Here is a 10,045-nt window from a genome sequence, read left to right as displayed (position 1 = left end):
GGATAAGGAAGGTAAGAAATACCTTATTTAAATATATACAAGGTGCAACTGCAAAAAGTGACAGGATTAACGTGGCTATTGTAGGGGCCACAACGGAGGTGGCGACCCTTAAGAAAGCGTTGTCCGAGGCCGAGAATAGGGCAGCCACGGAGCACACCGAGCGGGGGAAGTATGAGGCGCAGGTTGGCGAGGTGCGGCAAGAGCTCCAGGCTCTCATGAAAAAACATGAGAGTTTGGAGCTTGACTCAAAGACACGAGAGTCCGAGCTCGCGGCGGCCATTGAGAATGCCAAGTCTGCCAAGGCCGAAGCCCAGAAGGCCCTCCAGGAGGTCGAGGCGATGAAAAAGATAGCGGCGGGTAAGGCTTTCATTATGCAAAGCAAGCATGTGAAAGTGAATTACTTGTTACTTACCCGAATTCGGAGCTCTCCAGGAGCATTTCGCAGATTTTCCCCGCAGCGTGTCCGATGCCGCCGCATTCTATCGAGCCGAGGAGGGTAGCTCGACAGAGATGGTGTTCTGGTCTCATTGTGCTGAGGCCGGACTCCCTGTGCCCTTGAGCGACCAGCTGAAGCAACTAGTCGAGCTCCATAAAGTGGCCGAACAGGCCATGAAGGGCCTCATAGTTCAGCTGTGGCCTGGAGCGGCTCTGCCTGGGAGCTACTTCGGGCTGGTGAGGCGGCTGGTGGAGGCCTCTCCAAGGCTCGAAGTCATCAAGCGCTCCGTCTGCATTGAAGGTGCCCGTAGGGCGCTTGCCTGTGCTAAGGTGCACTGGGGCAAACTGGATGCGGAGAAACTTGTGAAGGACGAGCCGCCGCCGGGGAAGGAGCATCGCCACCCCGAGATGTACTATGAGGGCGTCTTGAAGGGCGCTCACCTTATGGCGGGCGAATGCTCGAAAGATGTAATTTTTGAGTAAAACTTGTTTATTTTGTCCTGTGCGCTGAAAACTTGTTCACACTACACCACAATACTGCAACCCCAACAGCTAGATTGGTCGGGAAAACAGCCTCTGCCAACAAACAATCGGACGGGAAAAACTATTGCCGACCGACCATGTTTGTTGGGGAAATTCCAGACGGGAAAAGCCTTTCCCGACCGACATACCTTTGCCAACCGACTGATTGACAGCTAATTAGAACATTTCCCGACCGACTGTCCGATGATGTTTTTTACCGACCAACTTTCTGTTGGCCCCTTTCCCGACCGACTCTCTGACAGCATTTGTTTTGCCAACCAACAATCCGATGGCCCTGCAAACCTTTGCCAACCAACAATCCGATGGTGTGTTCTTTTGCCGACCAACATTACGCCAACATTTTTGTTTAGCCAACCACAACTTTAATTAACATATGGTACTAATTGTCACATACATATAGTTCTCTTCAAAACATAAACACAAGACACCATACATCAGGTACACCAAACATTTTTTTATTCCATTAAAAATTTGTCAGATACATATACTTCAATCTGTTCTAAACATAGCCACCAAGACAACATACATAATGTTCACAAAAGGTTCTAAAATAAGACATAGTTGTACAAAATGAAAGCTAAAATATCCAGTTGACGTGGATCACTAGCTTCATGTACCCTTGTGAGAGCAGTCCTTCTGTTTGCTTCCTACAAAAGTTAAACAAGTCCCAATTATAATACACTATCAAAAACTGAATTTCCTTTGATTTTTTTTAATTTGCAAACATTCCATATGTGAAGCAGACCCTTTTTTTGTTTAGTGAACCACATGCTGCTAGAAATGATATTACATCTTAAAACATTCACATGTAAATAGTGTTGACTGCTTACACACTAGTTTCTAGAAATAAAAGAAGGGCTTAGCTATCCATACCAAAACTGGAAAAAAGATCACCTAAGTCATGCAATCAGAACATGTAACAATTCAAATAACAGAAAGTGTCATATGAGGAACTAGGTAAGAGGAGCAGATACAACAACAACTAGGCATTCATATGCAGTAGCAGTTGCCATAATTGAAAGGAAGGAGCAGAAAGAAAATGAGGAAGATGTCTACAAAACCATGTCACGTGTCGATGGCTTAACTAATTCCTGATGCGATAAACCAAGGTACTATAGAGATTTAACTCGAGATTTCACCAAACATGAATAAGAAAATGATGGTATTAGTAGCAGAACTAAAATCTCTAGCAAATAATCTACAGGGACAATTTCCGATGCTAACCACGACTTGACAATCTACGCCTCTTGAAGTGGCATATATTTAATTGTCTAAAAAAAGGCTACATTAAAAATAGGGATTCTAATACTAATTAGCTAGCTCGACATCAAATCTGAATCTGAAAATATTTAAGAGGGCATTTCCAACACAAATATATGCTCACCTCCAATAACAAAAGTCAGGTCCATATACATATTCTAGTTTGTAGTTACAACAAATGAACTTCGGCATACCTTTTAGAACAGAGTAAAGAAAGTGCCTCAATTTTCATCTACACACAGAAAAATTGGGATGGATATTTATATTTAGTATATAAAGAATGGAACATGGCAACATTCCTAGATATCTAACATTTATTGAGTAACATGAATACGAATAGAAAATATAAATGTATGTGTGAATTTACATCACGCGACCAAAAACGTCTGCAAACCAAAATAGACTCAGAAAAAACGTGACAGCGTAATAAGTGCACTGAACCTGAACGCTGCACTTGAGGCCCCTTTGCACCTGAACATGGAGAAAGCCTGGTAAATTCCTCACAGAATCACTTCATCATTTTCACATATGTTCGATCCCTTGTTCTTCTCTTCACATCTGGAACCAGAACTCATTTCAGTAGTATATGAAAGAAAATAATGTATAATTCAGAAGACCACTTAAGTATTATATAGAAAACATTCATATATACAAAAAGCTATAAATTAGATAGAGAAAAAGTAATCTATACCCAACGGAACAATATATATATATATGCAAACCGATACAACTTAATTCAGTCTAAGTGTAAATTACAGAAAAATGCAACTGTAATATCTATAGAAAAAGACTGAGAATAAATTAGAACAGCAGCTTAATTACTTCATTCCAGAACTACTGAGGAAAAATTACAAATAAAATACAGCTGGAAATCTATAAAATCAAAAAAGATAAATTACAAAACCACTTAATACATATTAACTCTTCATTCCAGAAGTGAACTATTCTGAATGTTTTACAGAACGACTGAAGCAAATTCACAGAAAATACAACTGTGAAATGTGTAGAAGCATGACTTCAACTGAGAAACTGATAAGATACGTATTGAATCTTGTTTCCAGAAACTGAACTGAAGTTTTACAAATACGTATTTAATCTTGTTTTCCAGAAACTGAACTGAAGTTTTACAGAACAAATGTTCCAAAATTACAGATAAAAAAAGGTTGCAGACGTATACAAGCCTAAGAGTAAAACCACTTAACATCTGAACTATTCTGGAAGCTACAGAACTACCAAAGGAAATTTATGGAGAAAGTACAACTATAAAATTTATAGAAGCATGACTGTACAAATACAAACTGCTAGATATGTATTTTATCTTGATTCCATAAAAATTGAACTAAGTTCTACAGAACACGGAATTACAGAGGAAAGAGTTGTAAGTTAATAAAAGCCCAGGTGTAAAACCACTTAAGGACTGAACTAATCTGCAAGTTTTACAGAACTAATTTTGCAAAAATATAGAAATACAACAGTAAATCTATACAACCGTGAGTGATGCTATGTCTTCCTACCAAAAATCCTTCTGCTAGAATTGGAGCATTGAGACTAACAATTTAACAAGCACTTGTAGTGTGTTGCCCTACAGCAAGAAATAAGCATGAGGCATAGGAACAGGGAAGAATTGGATGTGGGGAGAGAAAAAGTAAACGATACCTTGTTGTTGGACGGAAAGAGTGGCAAAGCTCCAGCCTCTAGGTTAATATCATCCTTGTAGAAGTTGTTGATGAAGAGGTGTATTTCTGCCCGCTTGCAGGGCTTGTGTATGGTGTCTCAACTCTCACCTGGTTCAGAGCATGAAAATTGAATATACTCCTATGTTTGCAAGAATTCTACAATGCTTAACTAAAGTCTGAAACATTAGTACGATTATTTGGACTTTTTGTGGAACCTGAAGCTAGTTCTCGGGGTTGTCCCTCTTCTCAAAGCAGAGATCCGGGGATACATTTATATATGTAGAAAGTAATGAACTAGGATTTCCTGCAACACTGAAAGGATTACCTGTAGTATAGATTTTTTTTTGCAATCATAGCACCAAGCTTGTTCCTCTCAAGTTATCATCCTCTCATCTCCAGAGATCACACGAGCAGTAGCTAGCTCTTAGACTGCATTTCGGGCTACCCCATTAGCAGATAGGTCCCCTGTTCTTTACAGTCTGCTCGAGCTCAAGCTCCCGACCGAGGCGCTGCTTTCTGGGTAGAAGTACTACCGCAAGTCATCGTGGATCTTCTTCTGAAGAGAAAAGGGAAAAGCAAACAAATCAACTAACGACAGAACCGATTGGGGAGGTGGGGAGAAGGAGATGAGAGGGAAAAGAACACTCACCCCCGGGGAGGGGAAGCACCACCAGTCAACGGCCAGATCCTCCTTCAAACAAACCGGCGACGGAAGATCGGAGGAGGCCCATGGCGTGGCGGCGGCATTGTGTGGGCCTGGGTGACGAGGAGGGTGTGAGTGCTCTGTCTCCCAGGTGACCCACGTCTCTCACACCCCTGGATCTGAGATGAACGACGGCGTCCACCATCGGGCCTTGGTGGTTGAAGGTGACCGGGCACAAGCTAGGGTTAGCGGTAGGGGTGCAGGAGGATGATGGGGACAGTGCCGCAACCTCGCTGCCGCGGTGACGGCGTGCGGGCTGCTAGATGGCTATTGGCCGGCGGCGAAGGCAACACGTGAGAGGATAAGGTTTGGGGAATTTGGGTGCGCCGGCGGCGGAGGGAGTGCGTGGGAGGATTAGGTTTGCGGAACTAGGCCGAACAGAAAAATGCGAGGGCGGCTGGGCGCCAACTTTTGGGCCCTCACGCGCGAAGAGATCGACGGGCCGGCCCAATTGGCAACCAACAGTCGGTCGGCATAAATTGCCGACCAACAGTCGGATGGAGACAGAAGCTTTCCCGACCGACTGTCAGACATCAAATATCTAAGTATTCCCGACCAACAGTTGGTCGTGGTATGAAAATATTTCCGACCAACAATCCGATAGAAGTTTTCCCGACCAACTGTCTGTTGGCGAAAGTGACTTTTCCCAACACTCAGTGGAAGGGAAATCTGGTGTGTGGTGTAGTGTCATGTGCGCTAAGCAATGCTTTATGAATTTAAAATATTACCTTCTGTGCGGCCGTTTATCAAATTTGAGAGATGGCGAGTCGTCGGCTTCTGCCCCCATGCCATGAGTGCTGGGGTGTTCGGAATAAACTTGAGCGCTCTTTTTCCCATTCTTGGGTCCTTCGAGGGAGGCGCTCAACACAACGAACAAGGCAATCGGACTATATTGCTTGAACACTCTCACTTAGCCATAGAATTCTATAATTTTATATTTCGGCGAAGCCCCTAGTGTTCGGAAGACCGAGTTTGGGGCGCTATCCACGCCTGGGCCGGACAAAGCCGACTCCTCGCTCTAAGCGGATAAGTCTTTAGGGACTCGAAAACCTCTCGAACAGCGACCAGCTCTCGCCTCATCATGACGGTCAGTTTTAGCTTTCTCTACTCAGGTGCTTAGCCCAGCTCCACTAGGGCACAATCGCAGTAGTTCTCCTAGCGCTACCTTAGCCAATATAATGGAACGTAACGTACCAAAATATAGGAGCCGGGCAAACCCAACTATTGACCCAAGACATGATTCGGAGCCGATCCATATAATGCTATAAGTTCGGGGTGCTGCACTTGTGAAAGTGTTCGGACTTCTGACACCGTGTTGTGGGGTACTTAAGCCCCTGGCGTACTGGCCGTACCAAAGTGTACGGGTGCGACATGTCATTCATGAACATATATTCTTAAAAAAGAGTAATATAATAATAGACAAAAGCTATGCATTGTTTATTTGAAAAAAGCTGCGATCAAAGAAGAACGATACGAATAGTGCGATAAGCAAAAGGTGGGACTATTTAACATGTCCTTTCCAGGGGCGGGCTGCGGAATGATATGCAAAACAGGTATACTGCTCGTTATAGAGGCCACCTGAGAGTTCCATAGTGCGGCGTGACTTTCTGCTTCCCTGGTTCTTGCATCGTTTGTGAGGCAATTGTACTGCCGGTTAGGCCTTCCGAAGAATAAAGTCCTGAAAGTAAGATAAAAGTAAGAAATCGGCAGCCCGTAGTGCGGTTTAAGCCGTGTTTTGGGCGTGCCGTGATGGTGCCCCTCCCCCCGTGCCCATGGTATTTCCAGAGCGTAGTTATGTACGCGCAGCACTGGTTTCACAATTTCGCGAGGGCTGGGGTTGGGGCCGCATTGCTATGCCTGCTCGGAACATGCCAGGCGGTCTTGCTGTAGGTTACTCCGGGCGCGCTTAACGGTGTCCGGACGTTTAATGGCCGGACTGGAGAATTGCCTTGAGAGGCTGCTTTGTACTTTCGCTGCGAGAGCCGCCGTATGCTCCTCCGTACGGAGAGAGCGTTCGGTGTTTCCATTGACCGTAATGACTCCTGGAGGGCCTGGCATCTTGAGCATGAGGTATGCTTAATGTGGTACCGCATTGAATTTGGCAAATTCGGTTCACCCGAGCAGTGCGTGATAGCCACTACGGAACAGGACTATGTCGAAGATTAACTCCTCGCTTCAGAAATTATCCGGAGATCCGAAGACCACTTCAAGTGTGACTGAGCCTGTACAGTTGGCCTCTACACCTGGTATGACGCCTTTAAAGGTCGTTTTAGTGGGTTTAATCCTCGAGGGATCGATGCCCATTTTCTGCACTGTGTCCTGATAAAGCAAGTTCAGGATGCTGCCGCCGTCCATAAGGACTCTAGTGAGGTGAAATCCATCAACAATTGGGTCTAGAACCAATGCGGCGAATCCGCCATGACGGATGCTAGTGGGGTGATCCCTTCGATCAAAAGTGATCGGGCAGGAGGACCATGGGTTGAACTTCGGGGCGACTGGCTCCATCACGTATACGTCCCTTAACGCACGCTTCCGCTCCCTCTTGGGGATGTGGGTTGCGTATATCATGTTCACTGTCCGCACTTGTGGGGGGAATCCCTTCTGTCCACTACTGTTCGGCGGCCGGGGCTCATCCTCATCGTCGCTATGTAGCCCCTGGTCTCTGTTTTTGGCATTTAATTTGCCGACCTGCTTGAACACCCAACAATCCCTGTTGGTGTGATTGGCTGGCTTTTCGGGGGTGCCATGTATCTGGCACGAGCGGTCGAGTATTCGGTCCAAACTGGATAGTCCCGGACTATTTCTCTTAAATGGCTTTTTCCGTTGACCAGGTTTAGAGCCTTGATCCATACCACGGGCCATGTGGATATGAAGGAGATAGTCCTTGATCCATACCGCAGGATCTGTTGTGCCATCGTATGATTCGATCTTCACGGGTTTGAAACCCTCGGGGATTTGATGATCCATTACTTCATCTGTGAAGCATAGTGGGTGTGCGGCACCTCTGTATTGAGCTATATCACGACGTAGCTCAAACGAGCTTTGTCTATTGTGTTCGGCCCGGCCGGATTTACTGTATTCGGCGTGACGATTACCGTCTCGTGCCGTGGGGCCCCCACGCGATCCGTAGATCGACCTTGTTTGCTTTGCCTTGTCTTCCAATATATCTCGCAGGTCTGGCGCATTTCCCCGTGCCTTGGTATTTTCAAAGCGGCACTGGGGTGCGTCTTGAGTGGAGGGCCGAGAGGCCTCTCTGTCGCGGCCACGAGGTGGCCGGCCGGCCGCATCATGCGCTGGTGATGTGGGTGCTTCCTCCTCTAATCGGGGTAGCAACCTGCGCTTTGGGTAGCTTTTGGAGGGGCGTTCGAGTTCATACTCTTCGACCGCAAGGACTTTCGTCCATTTGTCGGCTAGCAAGTCTTGATCACCTCTAAGCTGCAGTTGTTTTTTCTTGAGGCTGGCCATAAGCCTCCGTTTGAAGAACTCTTGTTCGACGGGATCCTCAGGCACGACAAATTCGTCGTCGTCGAGGCTTGCCTCATCTTCGGAGGGAGGCATGTAATTATCGTCCTCGACCTCTCTGTCTGCCGCTCCTCATGAGGGCTGGCTTCTCTATCCTCCTGTGCTGAGTTTTGCTGGAGGGGGTTTTCTTCGGTACTTTCCGGAGTGTTATTATCTCCCGTGCCGGAATCACCGTTTTTGCTTTGGCGGGATTTAGAGCGGCGCCGCTGACGCCGGCGCTTAGGCTGTTTCTAGGAGGTGTCATCCTCTGCTGTTCCATCGCCATCGCCTTCTTTTGGGGTGTCCACCATGTATATTTCATACGACGAGGTGGCTTTCCAGTGCCCTATAGGTGCTGGTTCCTGATCGTCTCCTGCATCGACATCCATACTGTCGATGTCTTCGGAGTCGTAGTCGAGCATGTCGGTTAAATCATCGACAGTGGCTACAAAGTGGGTGGTGGGTGGGCCTTGAATTTCTTCATCATCTGCATCCCAACCTTGCTGACCGTATTCCGGCCAGGGCTCTCCTGATAAAGAGAGAGACTTTAGTGAATTCAGAATATCGCCGAAGGGCAAGTGCTGAAAGATGTCCACGGCGGTGAACTCCATAATCGGCGCCCAATCGGATTCGATCGGCAGGGGCGTGGGGGCTCGGAGTCTGGGGAGGAGTCCGGTACCTTGGAGTCACGGGCTTCGCAAGGGACAAAGCTGGTGTTCGGCTCGATCGCCGTAGAGATTTTAGCCGCCAAGGCGGCATCCAACCACCCGTCCTCGATCGGCGCAATCGGCTCCGAGCTAAGGGTCAGAGCTGATGCGGGCGCGGCCTCCAGGACATTGTTCGGCGGCAGAGCTAAATCATGCCCTTCGCGGCAGTGCGTCGCGCTCGGCTGTGGCTCGAATCCATTGAAGACCAAGTCCCCGCGGATGTCAGCCGTGTAGTTTACACTTCTGAATCTGACCTGATGGCCAGGGGCGTAGCTTTCAATCTACTCCAGATGGCCAAGCGAATTGGCCCGCAGTGCAAAGCCGCCGAGTACGAAGATCTGTCCGGGGAGAAAAGTCTCACCCTGGACCGCATCGCTGCTGATGATCAGAGGAGCCATCGGGCCTAAAGTGATGACACAGCGGAACTCTCAATGAAAGCTCCAATGTCTGTGTCAAAACCGGCGGATCTCGGGTAGGGGGTCCCGAACTGTGCGTCTAGGCGGATGGTAGCAGGAGACAAGGGACACGATGTTTTTACCCAGGTTCGGGCCCTCTCGATGGAGGTAAAACCCTACTCCTGCTTGATTAATATTGATGATATGGGTAGTACAAGGGTAGATCTACCACGAGATCAAGGAGGCTAAACCCTAGAAGCTAGCCTATGGTATGATTGTTGTTCTTGTTGTTGTGTCCTACGGACTAAAACCCTCCGGTTTATATAGACACCGGAGAGGGCTAGGGTTACGCAGAGTCGGTTACAATGGTAGGAGAACTACATATCCGTATCGCCAAGCTTGCCTTCCACGCCAAGGAAAGTCCCTTCCGGACACGGGACGAAGTCTTCAATCTTGTATCTTCATAGTCCAGGAGTCCGGCCGAAGGTATAGTCCGGCTATCCGAACACCCCCTAATCCATAACTCCCTCACTAATAATGTGGACTAGGATAGTAGTAGGATACAGAGTAGAAACATGAATTATACCATGATTTCGAACAGGAAGGACAGAAACACATACGGTGCAACGGGAGCAGCACCGTTGGCGTTGAGGTTGTCGCCCATGTCCAAACACCACGTAGACACGGTCTTTCAGCACGGTTCGTAGTCGTTCCACGCTCGGGCATTGAAGTTTGTAACTAGTTTAGATTAGAATATACTACTCCTCCGATGCTAGTAGTAGAGCAGAGTCCTACTCTACTACTCTACTCAAGCAAGTTAGGGCA

General features: G+C 47.2%; 1 long non-coding RNA gene across 2 annotated transcripts; it reads right to left on the bottom strand.

The window, feature by feature from the left end:
• Positions 1–1,412: 1,412 nt before the first annotated feature.
• On the bottom strand, positions 1,413–5,004 carry LOC125512131 (uncharacterized). 2 transcript variants are annotated; one of them, XR_015607764.1, is made up of 5 exons: positions 4,564–5,004; positions 4,240–4,467; positions 2,680–4,022; positions 2,433–2,470; positions 1,413–1,625 (listed from the first exon to the last, which is right to left on the bottom strand). It is a non-coding gene; the product is annotated as an uncharacterized LOC125512131 (long non-coding RNA). The 2 variants fall into 2 exon arrangements; XR_015607763.1 differs by having other exon boundaries at positions 1,413–2,470.
• Positions 5,005–10,045: the final 5,041 nt, after the last annotated feature.

This window comes from Triticum urartu, chromosome 6A (assembly GCF_056163025.1).
Source record: "Triticum urartu cultivar PI428250 chromosome 6A, HENAU_Tu73, whole genome shotgun sequence".
NCBI lineage: Eukaryota > Viridiplantae > Streptophyta > Magnoliopsida > Poales > Poaceae > Triticum > Triticum urartu.
Note: the sequence above shows the minus strand (reverse complement) of the source record. Positions and strands in the feature narration are given on the sequence as shown.